The following is an 18,979-nucleotide window of genomic DNA, read 5'->3' as shown; positions in this document are numbered from 1 at the left end:
CACTTATTAAATCCTCTATTTTGTCATGCCTAGATTCTTGTTTGTTGAAATTATTTTTACATGATGATTTAGTGTGATTGCCACCTTGATTTTTATATGAATTATTATTTTGTTGAGTTATTCACTTCCGAATATTTTGTAAGATTTTTGTGCACATTATGGTCAAGCCATGGGCTCCTTATTGTGGAAAATAAGGTATTGTTGATTTTTTTGGCAAGTTATGATATTTGAGTACTTGATGTGCAATTTGTGATAAGTTGTAATATTTGAGCACTTGATGTGCAATATGTGATAAGTTGTAATAATTGAGCATTTGATGGGTAATCTGTGATATGTTGTAATATTTGAGCACTTGAGATGCAGTTTATGAGATGTGATTTTGGCACGTTATATTGTGGGAGTTATGTTCGGGTGTTTGCACGAGGTTTCTGTCGTGCTATTATTACTATTGATTTATGCACATGCGGCGTGACAAGGCGGGCTCTATATATATATATATATATATATATATATATATATATATGGGGAGGGGGGGGGAGGGATTGCGCATGTGGCTAGACAAAGTGGGAACATTATTGTGCGCGTGTGGCAAGACAAGGCGGGCATTCACTTTACTATTGCACACGTGGCGAGACAAGGTGGGCTATATCGGGGATTGAATTGTGATGACTTGTGATGGCCTGGGGGCATTGTTATTGTTGCATATTTACTTTTGGGACTACGAGACGGTATCTCGGGAGTGCCTTTGTTGACATTCTCTGTGGTTGCATTTGTCTTCGGTTATTTTTGTATTTCCGTGATAGGTAAATTGTTGTGTTCTTCTGTGATATAATATTTGATTCTATTATGTGTTTGTATCCCTTGTTGTAATGTGTTTGTTTTGGCTCTTGTACGAGACTCTGAGGATTTGTGGTTCTAGTCTTTATTAATTTTTAAGGTTAAGTTGTTTTGAATAAAAAAAATTGTTGTGTGTTTTTAGTTCTTATAAGTTTTGCATCCAAATCAGCAACTATTGGGTGCTTCATTCTAATTGAAATGTTATTTTTCGCACCCAAATGATTTCTAAAATAAATTTATTTCTTTGTTGATTTTCTTACTTGATTTAAAAAATTTAAACTTACTTTATCGGAAATAAATTGACCGTGTGGATCTTATATGCATTTGTAATGATATTTGGCACGTGAATTGTCCGTGCAGTTGTGATATGAAAGGAGGGCACGACGTGCCGGGAAAATATGATGATTTAATTATAGGCATGAAGTGCCGTGGAAATATAAAAATGGGTTGAGACCTGTAGTTGTATGATTATGAAATGAAGTGTCACATGGTGACTTTTTAATTGAAAGAATTATATTCAAAATATTAATTTGGAAGGTTTTTTATTCAAAAAGATTTATTTGAAAGAATTACATTCGAAAGGTATTTATTTGAATAAATTATATTTGAAAGATATTTATTCGAAAGAATTATATGTGAAAGATATTTATTTGAAACACTTGATTTTATCGGGTATACTTATATTCATAAATTATTGAGCATTATTAATGGTGTTCTTGTTGCCCTTATTGTTATTTGTCTCATATTATTTTGTATATCTTATTGCACAGGCTATTAGACTAGTGAGTGTCTTGACTGTACCTCGTCTCTACTCCACTGAGGTTAGTCTTGATACTTACTGGGCACCGCTGTGGTGTGTTCATTCTACACTTCTGCATATTTTTGTGCAGATCCAGGTATTTCGAAGTCAGTTGATCATTAGCTAGTTGTGCGGACTGTTGCTGTGGAGACTCAAGGTAAACCTGCTGCTACGTTCGCAGACTTTGGAGTCACCTTCTAATTTGTATTCATACTGTTTACTTTATTTCAAACAGTTGTATTTAGAAAAGTTTAGCAAAACTTTGTAGAGCTTAAGACTCGTACTACCGATTTTGGAAATTTTAAGAGATTTCTATTTAACTTGTTACATGTTATTTAAAAAAATATTGTTGTTTCCATTAATGTTAGGCTTACCTAGTCCCTAAGACTAGGTGCCATCACGACACCAAACGGAGGAAAAATTTGGTCGTGATAAGTTGGTATCAGAGCTCTAGGTTCATAGGTTCTACGAGTCACGAACGAGTTTAGTAGAGTTTTGTGGATCGGTACAGAGACGTCTGTACTTATCTTCGAGAGGCTACAGAGCTAGTAGGAAAACATTTTCACCCATTTCATTGTGATGACCCAAAATATCATATTTAAATTTAATAAGTAATTCTGTGTTCTAAGACCTTGAAAAGTAACATTTATCATTCCTCGACTTGCGTGCGCAGTCCGTAAAATTTTCCGAAAATTTTTCATGTGAAAAATGAATTAAAATATGAAATAGAGCTTTAAAATTCAAGTGAGTTGACTTTGGTCAACATTTTTAGAAATCAGACCCGAATCAGTGTTTTGACAGTTCCGATAGCTCCGTATCGTGATTTGGGACTTGGGCGTATGCCCGGAATTTAATTTGGAGGTCCCTAGCTCAAGTTATGACCATTTAACGGAACTAGCAATTTAAAGGCTATAGATTTCCAAGTTTGACCACATGGTTGACATTTTGATATCGGATGCGGAATCCGATTCTGAAAATTTGAACAGCTCTGTTATGTCATTTATGACTTGTGTGCCAAATTTGAAGTCATTTCGGATTCGTTTAATATATTTTGCACGAGATTTGCAAATTGAAAGTTTAAAACTCAAAGTTCGAATCGGGGTGTGAATTGTAATTTCAGTGTTGTTTGACGTGATTTTAGACCCCAAGTTAGTCCATATTATGTTACGGGACTTGTTGGTATATTCGGACGGGGTCCCGAGTACCCCCGAGTGTGATTCGAATCGAAATCGGAACAAGAATTGGACTTAAGCAAAATCTGCATTTTTGCCTTCTGTTATAATCGCACCTGCGGATTTTTGACCGCAGGTGCGAGCTCGCAGAAACGAAACATCCATCGCAGATGCGGGACTGGGCTGGCCTGGGGTCTTCGCAGGTGCGGCCTTTTTGCGCAGATGCGGATGTCGCAGGTGCGACGGGGGTGTCCGCAGATGCGGAACTTCACCTGGTAGCCTAGCATCGCAAATGCGAGCTTTGTCTCGCAAATGCGAGTCCGCAAATGCGGAACTTTTATCTGCAGATGCGAAATGACTGGGCAGAGCTCATAATTTCGGAAGTCGCCATTTTTACTCATTTTTGAGTTTTAAGTCTCGGATTTGGGCGATTTCAAGGAGAATTTTCACAACTTTGAATTGGGTAAGTGTTCTTTAACCAAAAGTGATTATATTTCACAAATCCATGTCTATATTCATCATTTATTTCGGATTTAGATGGAAGAAATTAGACTTTTTATAAAATCTTTCAAAAACGAAAATTTAAGATTTGAAGGTCCATTTGATATCGGAATTGGACAAATTTTATATGGTTGAACTCGTATTGGAACGGGTGTTCGGATTTCGCGAGTTTTTTCAAAATTTGAGATATGGGTCCCACTGCCTAATATTTTAATAAATTTTGGATTTTTATTTGAAAAAAATATAAATTCATATGGAATTAATTCCTATGATTCGTATTGAATATATCGAATTGTTTGTGAATAGATTTGAAGCTGTCGGAGGCAAATTTAAAAGGAAAAGCTGTGGTTGAATAATTGATTGGAATTTGCAAAGCGAGGTAAGTGTCGTGGTTAACCTTGACTTGAGGGAATAGAACCCTTAAATTATTTGTTATGTGAATTGCATGTGAACGACGTATATGCGAGGTGACGAGTGTCTATACGTCGTCAAATTAATTGTTTGCCTGCTTACTTGAAAAATCATAAATTATTTTAAATCATAAATTAATTATTATAATAATTATTTCTCTCCTATTCTTTATCAAACATTAATTCTTGAATTCCTGCATTAATTGTTACATGCTATTTGAATTATGTGTTTTAATTGTTATTTGACATTTAGCATATTAAATATTAAACTGCCTATTTCTCCCTGATTTTCATAATAATTTGCTATTTGTCATTGTTTGTTTCATAATTAAATCATAATTATTGTATGCTTGTTGTCTTATAATTTTATATTAATTGTTACATTTATTGGGAAAATTTCTCCTATAAGAATTGGTAAATGAATATGTTGGAGGAGCGTGTTGCATGCCGCAATAGGATTATTTATAATGAATATATTGGAGGATCGGGTTGCACGCTGCAACAGACTTATTAAAAGTTCATATTGGAGGATCGGGTTGCACGCCGCAACAGACTTATTAAAAAGTCCATATTGGAGGATCGGGTTGCACGCCGCAACAGACTTATATTGGAGGATCGGGTTGCACGCCGCAACAGACTTATTTAAAAGTCGACATACATTTATATATATATATATATATATATATATATATATATATATATATATATATATATATGTGGATCGGGTTGCACGCCGCAACAGAATTGATTAAAATGAATATATTAGAGGAGCGGGTTGCACGCCGCAACAGAACCGAATGTGAATATATTGTGAGAGCGGGTTACACGCTGCAACAGAACCGATTATGAATATATTGTGAGAGCGGGTTTCACGCTGCAATAGAACCGAATGTGAATATATTGTGAGAGTGGGTTGCACGCTGCAACAAAATTGAATGTAAATATATTGTGAGAGCGGGTTGCACGCTACAACAGAATTGACGTAAATGATAATTGGTTATGACTGCTGAGTTGGCTTCAATTATTATAAATGAGTTACCTGATTTATTTCTATTATTGTTGTTGTTACTAATATTACGTACAGGTAATGTAAGTGACCCGCCTTAGCCTCGTCACTACTTCATCGAGGTTAGGCTCAGCACTTACCAGTACATGGGGTCGGTTGCACTGATACTACACTCTGCACTTCTTGTGCAGATTTTGGAGTTGGTCCTAGCGGCGTACCGTAGACTTGCTAGGATTTCAGCTACCAGAGGAGACTTGAGGTATAACTGCATGGCGTCCGCAGTTCTGAAGTCCCCGTCTATTTTACTTTAGCTGTGTGTTTATTTCCAGACAGCTTTATTTTATTCAGACCTTTATTTGTATTTATTTTAGAAGTCTGTGCACTTGTGACACCAATTCTGGGATGGTATTTAGATACCGTTGCATTTATGGATTATTTCACTATATTTTAAACTTTGCTTCCTCTTTTGTTTCCTTGATTATTAATAATGTAAGGATTGTTTAAAAATTGATTAATATTATTCTAATGTTGGCTTGCCTAGCAAGTGAAATGTTAGGTGCCATCACGGTCTGAATGTGGGAATTTCGGGACGTGACAGTTGGTATCAGAGCACTAGGTTACATAGGTCTCACGAGTCACGAGCAAGCTTAGTAGAGTCTGAAAGATCGGTACAGAGATGTCTGTACTTATCTTTCAGAGGCTATGATATTTAGGAATAAAATCACTCTTTCTTATTCTGTCGTGCGAATTTATCCTATCATCGATGATTGAACTATTCTACTCTTATTCTCTCGCAGATGGTGAGAACACGTAATACCTCTACCGATGGACAGGGACCAGATACCCCAGTGGCAATTATGGCCAGGGGTAGAGGTCGAGGCCGAGGCCGAGGTAGAGCTCAGTCCAGAGCTCGAGCAGCTGCACCTATTATAGAACCCCAGGTGGATCTTCAGGAGGAAGTTCCAGTTCAGAATGTACCAGTTGGACCAGTTCAGGTCCCGGAAGTATACATAGCCACTCCAGTACTTCAGGACTCTCTAGTCCGTTTGGTAAGTCTTATGGAGTGCGTGGCCCAGAATGGTACATTTTCAGTGGCACCAGCCGTCTCACAGGCTAGGGGAGGAGCACAAACTCCCACTACTCCCGCTCCGGAGCAAATGGCTCCCCAGAATCAGGCTCCAGCAGCCCCGCCAGTTGGGGTAGTTCAGCCAGTTGTTGCGGCACAGATCGGTGATAGGCCTGCCATGTCTTTTGAAGCCTTATTGAGACTGGATAATTTTACTAAGCTCTTTCCAGTTCACTTCAGTGGTACACCTTCTGAGGACCCACAGGATTATCTTGAACGCTGCCACGAGGTGCTGCAGAACATGGGTATAGTTGAGACCAATGGAGTTGATTTTGCTGTATTTCAGATGACAGGTTCCACCAAGAGGTGGTGGAGAGATTATACATTGACCCGACCAGTCGGATCGCCTGCACTTACCTGGGAGAAGTTCTCTCAGCTATTTCTAGAGAAGTTCCTCCCTATCACACTAAGAGAGGAGTTCCGCAAGCAATTTGAGCGTCTACAATACGGCAGTATGACTGTTACTCAGTATGAGTCCCGTTTTGTGGATTTGGCCCGTCATGCTCTCCTCTTACTACCTACGGAGGGTGAGAGAGTGAGGAGGTTTATTGAGGGACTCACTCACCCTATCAGACTTCAGATGGCCAAGGAGACCGGAAGTGAGATTTCTTTTCAGGCGGCTGCTAATGTCGCAAGGAGGATCGAGATGGTTCTTGCACAGGAGAGAGGGAAGAGGTCTGATAAGAGGCCTCGTCAGTTCGGTGGTTATAGTGGTGCCTCGTCTGGAGGCAGAGGTAATTTTGGTAGGGGTCAGGCAGCTAGAGGTGGAGGTCAGGCCATTAGAGGTGGAGGTCAGGCCATTAGAGGTGGAGGTCAGACCGTTAGAGGTGGAGGCCAACCAGTTAGAGTCCGTCCCAGAGACGTAGTTCAGAGTGGTGGGGCCCAGCCCCAATTTTATGCTTTTCCAACTAGTCCTGAGGCCGAGTCGTCTGATGCTGCGATCGCATGTATTATTCCAGTTTGCCATAAAGATGCTTCAGTTCTATTTGATCCAAGATTTACTTATTCCTATGTGTCCTCCTATTTTGCTTCATATTTGGTTGTGCCTTGTGATTCTCTGAGTGCTTCTGTGTGTGTATCTACACTGGTGGGAGACTCTGTGGTAGTAGATCATGTCTATCATTCGTGTGTGGTTACTATTGGTAATCTTGAAACTAGTGTGGATCTTCTACTTCTTGATATGGTAGATTTTGATGTCATCTTGGGTATGGATTGGTTGTCTCTTTATCATGCTATATTGGATTGTCATGCCAAGACAGTGACCCTAGCTATGCCGGGGTTACCTCGGTTAGAGTGGAAAGGAACTCCTGGCCATTCTGCCAGCAGGGTTATTTCTTATATGAAAGCTCAGCGTATGGTAGAGAAAGGGTGTCTAGCCTATTTGGCTTATATTCGCGATCCCAGTACGGATGTCCCTTCTATGGACTCAGTACCAGTTGTTCGTGAATTTTTAGAAGTATTTCCTGCAGATCTGCTGGGGATGCCACCCGACAGAGATATTGACTTCTGTATTGATTTGGCTCCGGGCACTCAACCCATTTCTATTCCACCATACCGTATGGCCCCGCCAGAGTTGAAAGAATTGAAAGAGAATTTACAAGACTTGCTTGATCAGGGATTCATTAGACCTAGTGTCTCCCTCTGGGGTGCACCGGTATTATTTGTAAAGAAGTAAGATGGCTCTATGAGGATGTGTATAGACTATCGGCAGTTGAACAAGGCCATTATCAAAAACAAATATCCGCTGCCAAGAATTTATGACTTATTTGATCAGCTTCAGGGTGCCAAGGTATTTTCGAAGATTTATTTGAGATCTGGTTACCATTAGTTGAAGATTAGGGCATCTGATGTCCCTAAGACAGCTTTTCGGACTCGGTATGGGCATTACGAGTTCCTAGTAATGTCATTTGGGTTGACAAATGCTCTAGCAACATTTATGGATTTGATGAATCGGGTGTTCAAGCCTTATTTGGATTCTTTTGTGGTTGTATTCATTGATGATATCTTGATTTACTCTAGTAGTCGAGAGGAACATGAGCAGCATCTTCGAAGTGTGCTTCACACCTTAAAGAATAATCAGTTATATGCCAAGTTTTCAAAATGTGAGTTTTGGTTAGACTCAGTTGCCTTTTGGGGGCATGTTATATCGGCAGAAGGCATAAAAGTGGATCCTAAGAAGATTGAGGCTATTCAGAATTGGCCTAGACCTACTTCAGTTATAGAGATCCAGAGTTTCTTGGGTTTAGCAGGTTATTATCGTCGGTTCGTGGAAAGGTTTTCATCTATAGCAAGCACATTGACCAGACTAACCCAGAAGGGTGTCACATTCAGATGGTCAGATGAGTGTGAGTTGAGCTTTCAGAAGCTCAAGACCCCTTTAACTACGGCGCCAGTGTTGGTATTACCCACAGGTTTAGGATTGTATACGGTATATTGTGATGCATCTCACATTAGGCTTGGTGCAGTATTAATGCAAGATGGCAAGGTAATTGTATATGCGTCGCGGCAGTTGAAAGTTCACAAGAAGAAATATCATGTTCATGACTTAGAATTGGTAGCCATTTTTCATGCGTTGAAGATTTGGAGGCATTACCTTTACGGTGTCTCGTGTGAGGTATTTACTGATCATCGTAGCCTTCAGTATCTGTTCAAACAAAAAGATCTTAATCTGAGGCAGAGAAGATGGTTGAAGTTGTTGAAAGACTATGATATCACCATTTTGTATCACCCCGGAAAGGCCAATGTGGTGGCTGATGCTTTGAGTAGAAAGGTTGTGAGTATGGACAGTCTTGCGTATATTTCGGTTGGTGAGAGGCCAATAACTGCAGATGTTCAGACTTTGGCTAATCAGTTTGTGAGATTAGATGTTTCAGAACCCAGTCGGGTTCTAGCTTGCACAATCGCTCGGTCTTCTTTATATGAGCGTATCAGAGAGAGACAGTATGATGATCCTCATTTACTTGTCTTGAAGGAAACGGTGTGGCACAGTGATACCAAACAGGTTATTGTAGGGGAATATGGAGTTCTGCAAATGCAAGGTCGTATTTGTGTGCCTAATATGGATGGGCTTCGTGAATTAATTCTTGAAGAGGCACACAGTTTCAGGTATTCTATTCATCCAGGTACCGCTAAAATGTATCAAGATTTGTGGCAACATTATTGGTGGGAGAGAATGAAAAAGGATATAGTTGCATATATAGCTTGGTGTCTGAATTGTCAGCAAGTTAAGTACGATCATCAGAGACCTGGTGGTTTGCTTCAGAAGTTAGAAATTCCTGAGTGGAAGTGGGAGTGTATCAGTATGAATTTTGTTGTTGGGCTCCCACAGACTCAGAGAAAATTTGACGCAGTTTGGGTCATTGTGGACAGGTTGACCGAGTCAGCACATTTCATTCCAGTGGCAGTTACCTATTCTTCAGAGAGGTTAGCTGAAATTTACATTCGTGAGATTGTCCGCCTACACGGTGTGCCCGTGTCTATTATTTCAGATCGAGGAATGCAATTTACCTCACACTTTTGGAGGGTTGTACAACGTGCGTTAGGCACGCGAGTTGAGTTGAGTACAGCATTTCATCCACAGAAAGACGGACAGTTAGAGCGCACTATTCAGATATTGGAAGATATGCTCCGCGCTTGTGTTATAGACTTTGGAGGTTCTTGGGATCATTTCTTGCCACTTGCGGAGTTTGCTTATAATAATAGCTACCAATCGAGAATTCAGATGGTTCCATGTGAGGCATTATACGGAAGGTGATGCCGATCACCAGTTGGTTGGTTTGAACCGGGAGAGGCTCGGTTGTTGGGTACCGATTTGGTACAAGATGCCTTGGATAAGGTCAAGATTATTCAGGATCGACTTCGCACAGCTCAGTCTAGACAAAAGAGTTATGCCGACCGAAAACTTAGTGATATTGCATTCATGGTTGGAGAAAGAATATTGCTCCGGGTTTCACCTATGAAAGGTGTAATGAGGTTCGAAAAGAAGGGCAAGTTGAGCCCTAGGTATATCAGACCCTTTGAAATTCTTGAAAGGGTGGGTGAAGTAGCCTACAGGCTTGTATTACCACCTAGTTTATTAGTGATTCATCCAGTGTTCTATGTGTCTATGCTCCGAAAATATCATGCTGATCCGTCCCATGTGTTAGATTTCAGTCAGTTCAATTGGACAAATATTTGACTTACGAGGTGAAATCGGTGGCTATTCTAGCCCGGTAGGTCCGACAGTTGAGGTCTAAGAGTTATCCTTCAGTTCGGGTGTAATGGTGGGTCAACCGGTAGAGGCATCTACCTGGGAGTCCGAGTCGGACATGCGGAGTAAATATCCACACCTTTTCTCCAGCTCAGGTACTTTTTCTAACTCCGTTCGAGGACGAACGTTTGTTTTAGAGGTGGAGAATGTGATGACCCAAAATATCAAATTTAAATTTAATAAGTAATTCTATGTTCTAAGACCTCGAAAAGCAACATTTATCATTCCTCGACTTGCGTGCACAGTCCGTAAAATTTTTCGAAAAGTTTTCATGTGAAAAATGAATTAAAATGTGAAATAGAGCTTTAAAATTCAAGTGAGTTGACTTTGGTCAATATTTTTAGAAAACGGACCCGAATCAGTATTTTGACAGTTTCGGTAGCTCCGTATCGTGATTTGAGACTTGGGCGTATGCCCGGAATTTAATTTGGAGGTCCCTAGCTCAAGTTATGACTATTTAACGGAACTAGCAATTTAAAGGCTATAGATTTCCAAGTTTGACCACAGGGTTGACTTTTTGATATCGGAGCCGGAATCCGATTCTGAAAATTTGAACAGCTCCGTTATATCATTTATGACTAGTGTGCCAAATTTGAAGTCATTCCGGATTCGTTTAATATGTTTTGGCACGAGATTTGCAAATTGAAAGTTTAAAACTCAAAGTTCGAATCGGGGTGTGAATTGTAATTTCAGTGTTGTTTGACGTGATTTTAGACCCCGAGTCAGTCCGTATTATGTTACGGGACTTGTTGATATATTCGAACGGGGTCCCGAGTACCCCGAGTATGATTCGAATCGAAATCGGAACAAGAATTGGACTTAAGCAAAATCTGCATTTTTGCCTTCTGTTATAATCGCACCTGTGGATTTTTGACCGCAGGTGCGAGCTCGTAGAAGCGAGACATCCATCGCAGATGCGGGATTGGGCTGGCCTTGGATCTTCGCAGGTGCGGCCTTTTTGCACAGATGCGGATGTCGCAGGTGCGACGGGGGTGTCCGCAGATGCGGAACTTCACTTGGTAGCCTAGCATCGCAAATGCGAGCTTTGTCTCACAAATGCGGAACTTTTATCCGGAGATGCGAAATGACTGGGCAGAGCCCATAAATTCGGAAGTCGCCATTTTTACACATTTTTGAGTTTTAAGTCTCGGATTTGGGCGATTTCAAGGGAAATTTTCACAACTTTGAATTGGGTAAGTGTTGTTTAACCAAAAGTGATTATATTTCACAAATCCATATCTATATTAATCATTTATTTCGGATTTAGATGGAAGAAATTGGACTTTTTATAAAATCTTTCAAAAATAAAAATTTAAGATTTGAAGGTCCATTTGATATCGGAATTAGACAAATTTTGTATGGTTGAACTCGTATCGGAACGGGTGTTCGAATTTCGTGAGTTTTTCCGGAATTTGAGATATGGGTCCCACTGCCTAATATTTTAATAAATTTCGGATTTTTATCCGGAAAATTTATAAATTCATATGGAATTAATTCCTATGATTCATATTGAATATATCGAATTGTTTGTGAATAGATTTGAAGCCTTCAGAGGAAAATTTAAAAGGAAAAGCTGTGGTTGAATAGTTGATTGGAATTTGCAAAGCGAGGTAAGTGTTGTGGTTAACCTTGACTTGAGGGAATAGAACCCTTAAATTATTTGTTATGTGAATTGCATGTGAACGACGTATAGGCGAGGTGGCGAGTGTCTATACGTCGTCAAATTAATTGTTTGCCTGCTTACTTGAAAAATCATAAATTGTTTTAAATCATAAATTAATTATTATAATAATTATTTCTCTCCTATTCTTTGCCAAACATCAATTCTTGAATTCCTGCATTAATTGTTACATGCTATTTGAATTATGTGTTTTAATTGTTATTTGACATTTAGCATATTAAATATTAAACTGCCTATTTTCTCCCTGATTTCTATAATAATTTGCTATTTGTCATTGTTTGTTTCATAATTAAATCATAATTATTGTATGCTTGTTGTCTTATAATTTTATATTAATTGTTACATTTATTGGAAAAATTTCTCCTATAAGAATTGGTAAATGAATATGTTAGAAGAGCGGGTTGCACGCCGCAACAGGATTGTTTATAATGAATATAGGAGGATCGTGTTGCACGCTGCAACAGACTTATTAAAAGTCCATATTGGAGGATCGGGTTGCACGCCGCAACAGACTTATTTAAAAGTCGACATACATATATATATATTGGTGGATCGGGTTGCACGCCGCAACAGACTTGATTAAAATGAATATATTGGAGGAGCGGGTTGCACGCCGCAACAGAACCGAATGTGAATATATTGTGAGAGCGGGTTGCACGCTGCAACAGAATCGAATATGAATATATTGTGAGAGCGGGTTGATTGTGAGAGCGGGTTGCACGCTGCAACAGAATTGAATGTGAATATATTATGAGAGCGGGTTGCACGCTACAACAGAATTGACATAAATGATAATTGGTTATGACTGCTGAGTTGGCTTCAATTATTATAAATGAGTTACCTGATTTATTTCTATTATTGTTGTTGTTACTAATATTACGTACAGGTAATGTAAGTGACCCGCCTTAGCCTCGTCACTACTTCGTCGAGGTTAGGCTCAACACTTACCAGTACATGGGGTCGGTTGTACTTATACTACACTCTGCACTTTTTGTGCAGATTTTGGAGTTGGTCCCAGCGGCGTACCGTAGACTTGCTCGGATTTCAGCTACCAGAGGAGACTTGAGGTATAACTGCATGGCGTCCGCAGTTTTGAAGGCCCCGTCTATTTTACTTTAGCTGTGTGTTTATTTCCAGACAGCTTTATTTTATTCAGACCTTTATTTGTATTTATTCTAGAAGCTCGTGCACTTGTGACACCAATTCTGGGATGGTATTTAGACACCGTTGCATATATGGATTATTTCACTATATTTCAAACTTTGCTTCCGCTTTTGTTTCCTTGATTATTAATAATGTAAGGATTGTTTAAAAGTTGATTAATATTATTCTAACATTGGCTTGCCTAGCAAGTGAAATGTTAGGTGCCATCACGGTCCGAATGTGGCAATTTCGGGTCGTGACATTCATTCCTCATCGTGCGACATTTATTCATCTTGAAGCATATATCTTATGTTCTTTTGCATCCACTCGTGTATGAAATTGCACACTCGATATCAACTATGCGCCAACGGTTCGTGATACTACAGATGGGTTATAAGGGAGCCAGGGTTGCTCAACCATTGTTACAATATGTCATCCAGATCGAGGATGCGGAAGTATTGAGAGATCATTCAGTTGTGCACATTGTGGTGCAGCAGGTTCTGACATCTAGGTGATAAGTATGATATTAAGAAGGTTAAATTGATTACCTAATCACCACAATTGTGGTAGGGTCAGGAGGTGGATGTAGATCTGAAATAGCCGGTGGTATTAAAGACTATGTAGTTCTTATGAGATTTCTATTTAACAAAGGGTACGTACGCAACCAAGGCACTAGAGGAAGCGAGTTTAACTGTCACGAGGATGAAATGCACCAAATAAATGGCTTGAGGCATCTTATGACCGGTGTCATACGAGCGATGAAGGTTAGTATTATGGATCATGGGAATGTGTCTTGTGGCTTCGCGCCAAGTAAGGGGAGTCCACTATCAACAATCAGATTACAGGGTCATGTGCTATATCAGTTGGGACCTGAGATGTATTTATGTGGTATTGAAAGGTTCTCCAAAACTTGTGTATGATTAAGAGGTGGGATTCAAGCTACAAGCTTTATTCCAGTTAATACTCCACATGCACAGTCAGTTAGAGGTGGAGGATAGGCGGGTAGTAGGCGTCTAAGAGGTGGAGACCCGACCCGTTGATATAATCGCTATGTTTTGGCAGAGACCGATACACCCGATGGTGTCGTTACAGGTACGATCCCAATTTGTTATAAAAGGATATTTTCCTTTAATTTGATTCGATTCTGAATATTGAGGTGAGTCCTCCTATTATGCTCCGCTTATGGGTGAGTTTCATAATTTGGTGACCCACTTATATGTTTATCCCTGTTGGGAGATTTGAAGATGTGAGCCCGTGTCTGTCATTTTTATTTTTGGGCACCATTAAAGACTATAAGTCCAAAAGTAACTTTTATTATTCATTATAGTGGGTTTGATGTGTTTCGGAATAATTGATTCCAATTTTATAAATTATATGCCCTACCGGTATGAGGGTTCATTATGTGTTATGAAAAATGTTTACGAAAATTATTGAAAAGAAGAAAGAAAGGAAATTGAAATTTCAGTTGGCACAATGTGCAAAATACTTGTGATTCAGAGTTGAGTACGAGATCCTCGCATTTTATATATGATGTGAAATATTTAAACCGGGCTACAATCCACGGTGGAAGTTATATAAGGACGAGATCCTTGAGGTGAAATATTTATGAGTTTAAAATTCTCCCTTTATGAAATTTAATTTGTACAATAATATTAATAGGGAGTCATGCCTGATATGCTTATGTGATAATTCTTTTATGTGTTTCTGTGCCATAATTGTGCTGTAATTATTGAGTTTTAGCCTACGAGGTGAGTGCCCAGATGGCGTTAAATGTGACTCGTTAATTCGGGTAAATAATTATGAGGTATTCATGCCTCACATTCTGTTGGCAGTGTTGTAAAAATTTGAAACTAGATTTTGGTTAATATGAGGTTAATTGGCTATGTTGTAATCGATTATGAACAATTATTAAGACCAGAGATGTGATGATGGGCATACATATGATGTACTTCATGTCCTGATATCATTACGATAATGCAATGCTTGTAATGCTGAGATTAGTATTATTGATATATACATTGTGGTGTTTTGTTGGGCTGTAGATGTGTTGTTAAGAGTTGTTTTGGTGTTACTCTGGCAGATAGATAGGCCCAATTACGGGGGAGATTCTGCTGAAAATTCTGAAAAATTTGGGAGTTAGTAAAAAATTTGGGGGATTGGGACGTGCAAAAGAAGAGATAAATTATATTATGTGTTTGAAGGCGAATGATCCTAAACGGGGAAGAATGTAACACCCTGGAAAAAAAAATTTGAACTACTTCAACACTATCAAGAAAGTTGATGTGTGTGTAGGCACGAGTTGCTATAGCCAGTTGAGACTAATACCGTGTGTGGTTGTAAAAAAAATCAGGCCATTTGAAAATGTTTGGAGTGTAAGAAATTGGTCTTAAAGTTTACAAATATGTATAAAAGAAATAAACTCAAATGACATGGTGTTGTTGGGCTTATCTTAAATGCGATAACATGGAATCAACCGTGAGTATATGGGTAAAAGTAAAATCATCAATTTGGTAACCTCAGAATAATTCTTAGCACGTTCGAGGACGAACGTTTGTTTAAGAGGTGGAGAATGTAACGACCCGACTTGTTGTTTTAAGGATTAACATCCCGTTCAGTGATTTAAGGTCTTGAGAAGCTTCATAATATGTATTATGACCCGCGGGTATGGTCGAGTTTGATTTTCGGAAGATTTAGAATTAAATTGAAAGAACAATTCCTATTTAGAAGCTTAAAATGGAAAGAGTTGGCCGAAGAGTTGACTTTTGATCAAACGACCCCGGAATGGAATTTTGATGATGTCAATAGCTTCGTATGATAATTTCGGACTTAGGCGTATGTTCGGATTTGGATTTGGAAGTCCGTAGGACAATTCGACGTATTTTGGCGAAAGTTGAAAAATGGAAGATTTTTGGAAAGTCCGACCGAAGGTTGAAATTTTGATAACGAGGTCGGATTCCGATTCTGGAAATTTGAATAGCTCCATTTCGTCATTTATGACTTGTGTGCAAAATTTGAAGTCATTCCGGATTGATTTGATACGTTTCGGCGCAAAATATAGAAGTTGGAAGATTTGAAAATTCAAAATTTGATTTGATGCGCGATTCGTAATTTCGGCATTATTTGATGTGGTTTGAAGCCTCAACTAAGTTCATATTGTATTTTGGAACATGTTGGTATAATTGGTTGAAGTCCCGGGGGCCTTGGGCGAGTTTCGAATAGTTAAACAGACCAAAATTTTGCTTGAAGAAATTCTGGAATTTTTCCAGTTCTGGTACCATCGCACCTGCGATGGAAATGGTCGCAGGTGCGATACCGTAAAAGCGACAAAATGGTCGCAGATGCAGCCTGGAGTGAGAAGGGCAAGGGTTGCAGGTGCGATGCATTTTCTGCACCTGCGTGAGCGCAGAAGCGGAAGCTCTTCCGCAGGTGCGAGGGCAGTGCCAGTGGACGTCGCAGAAGCGAGAATTTGCTCGCAAAAGCGAGCTCGCAGGTGCGTGAAATTAGTTCGCAGAAGCGGAATCTGGGCAGAACATTTAGGACCCAAAATGGTCATTTCGCCATTTTTCGTTTTGGATTTTTGGAGCTCGGATTTGGGCGATTTTGGAGGGAGTTTTCACAAGCTTGGTTGGGATAAGTGTTCTATTTCCTAAAGTATTTATATTTCATGAATCCATGATTATATTCATCATTTAATTCGGATTTAAATGGAAGAAATCAAGATTTTTGTAAAATTTTCCAAAAACAAAAATTTAAGATTTGGAGGTCGAGTTGTTATTGGAATTCGATAAAATTGGAATGATTGAACTCGTATCGTAATGGGTGTTCGGATTTCGTAAAAATTATATCGGGTTCCGAGAAGCGGGCCCCGCATTGACTTTGTTGACTTTTTGGAATAAATTTTTAAGTCGACGTATTATTATCCGGAATTATTTTCGATGAATTTGAATGAAGTTATACAATTAATTTGGATAGATTTGAGCTGTTCGGAGGTTAATTCAAGCAAGAAGGCGATTTTGGAATATCGGCATAACTTAAAAAAGGTAAGTGTCTTGCTTAACCTCGAGTCGGGAAATTTCCCTTAGGAATTTAGTCTTATGTGCAAATTGTGTAATTGAAAATCATGTAGGTGACGAGTACGTACTTGGTTTATATGTGAAAATTTCATTGATTAAAAATCCTTAGACGCCCTTATGTATTAAATTGGAAATTATTGACACTTATTAAATCCTCTATTTTGTCATGCCTAGATTCTTGTTTGTTGAAATTATTTTTACATGATGATTTGGTGTGATTGCCACCTTGATTTTTATGTGAATTATTATTTTGTTGAGTTGTTCACTTCCGGATATTTTATAAGATTTTTGTGCATATTATGGTCGAGCCATAGGCTCCTTATTGTGGAAAATAAGGTATTGTTGATATTTGTGGCAAGTTGTGATATTTGAGTACTTGATGTGCAATCTGTGATAATTTGTAATATTTGAGCACTTGATGTGCAATTTGTGATAAGTTGTAATATTTGAGCACTTGATGTGCAATATGTGATAAGTTGTAATAATTGAGCATTTGATGGGTAATATGTGATATGTTGTAATATTTGAGCACTTGAGATGCAGTTTATGAGATGTGATTTTGGCACGTTATATTGTGGGAGCTATGTTCGGGTATTTGCACGAGGTTTCTGCCGTGCTATTATTACTATTAATTTATGCACATGCGACGCGAGAAGGCGGGCTATATATATGGGTTTGCGTATGTAGCGAGACAAGGTGGGAAAATTATTGTGCGTGTGTGGCGAGACAAGGAGGGCATTCACTTTACTATTGCACACATAGCGAGACAATGTGGGCTATGTCGGGGATTGAATTGTGATGACTTGTGATGGCCTGGGGGCATTGTTGTTGTTGCATATTTACTTTTGGGGTTACGAGACGGTATCTCGGGAGTGCCTTTGTTGATATTCTCTGTGGTTGCATTTGTCTTCGGTTATTTTTATATTTCCGTGATAGGTAAATTGTTATGTTCTTTTGTGATGTAATATTTGATTCTATTATGTGTTTGTATCCCTTGTTGTAATGTGTTGGTTTTGGCTCTTGTACGAGACTCTGAGGATTTGTGGTTCTAGTCTTTATTAATTTTTAAGGTTAAGTTGTTTTGAATAAAAGAAATTGCTATGTATTTTTAGTTCTTAAGAGTTTTACATCTAGATCAGCAACTATTGGGTGCTTCATTCTAATTGAAATGTTATTTTCTGCACCAAAATAATTTTTAAAATAAATTCATTTCTTTATTGATTTTCTTACTTGATTTAAAAATTTTAAACTTACTTTATCGGAAATAAATTGATCGTGTGGATCTTATATGCATTGATAATGATATTTGGCACATGAATTGTCCGTGCAGTTGTGATATAAAAGGAGGGCACGACGTGCCGGGAAAATATGATGATTTAATTATAGGCATGAAGTGCCGTGGAAATATGAAAATGGGCTGAGACTTGTAGTTGTGTGATTATGAAATGAAGTGTCACATGGTGACTTTTTATTTGAAAGAATTATATTCAAAATATTTATTTAGAAGGATTTTTATTCAAAAAGATTTATTTAAAAGAATTACATTCGTAAGGTATTTATTTGAATAAATTATATTTGAAAGAGATTTATTCGGAAGCATTATATGTGAAAGATATTTATTTGAAATACTTGATTTTATTGGGTGTACTTATATTCATAAATTGTTGAGCATTATTAATGGTGTTCTTGTTGCCCTTATTGTTATTTGTCTCCTATTATTTTGTATATCTTATTGAATAGGCTATTGGACCAGTGAGTGTCTTGACTGTACCTCGTCTCTACTCCACTGAAGTTAGTCTTGATACTTACTGGGCACCGCTGTGGTGTGCTCATTCTACACTTCTGCATATTTTTGTGCAGATTGTAACGACCCGGCCGGTCGTTTTAAGAGTAATAGCCCCGATCCCCTATTTACTGCTTCTCCCATATCTATTTCTGCTATTGTGACTTGCCGGGAGGTTTCGTTTTAGTTTTTGGAATGT

Source organism: Nicotiana tomentosiformis, chromosome 3 (assembly GCF_000390325.3).
Source record: "Nicotiana tomentosiformis chromosome 3, ASM39032v3, whole genome shotgun sequence".
NCBI classification, from domain to species: domain Eukaryota; kingdom Viridiplantae; phylum Streptophyta; class Magnoliopsida; order Solanales; family Solanaceae; genus Nicotiana; species Nicotiana tomentosiformis.
This window is presented reverse-complemented; position numbering follows the sequence as displayed.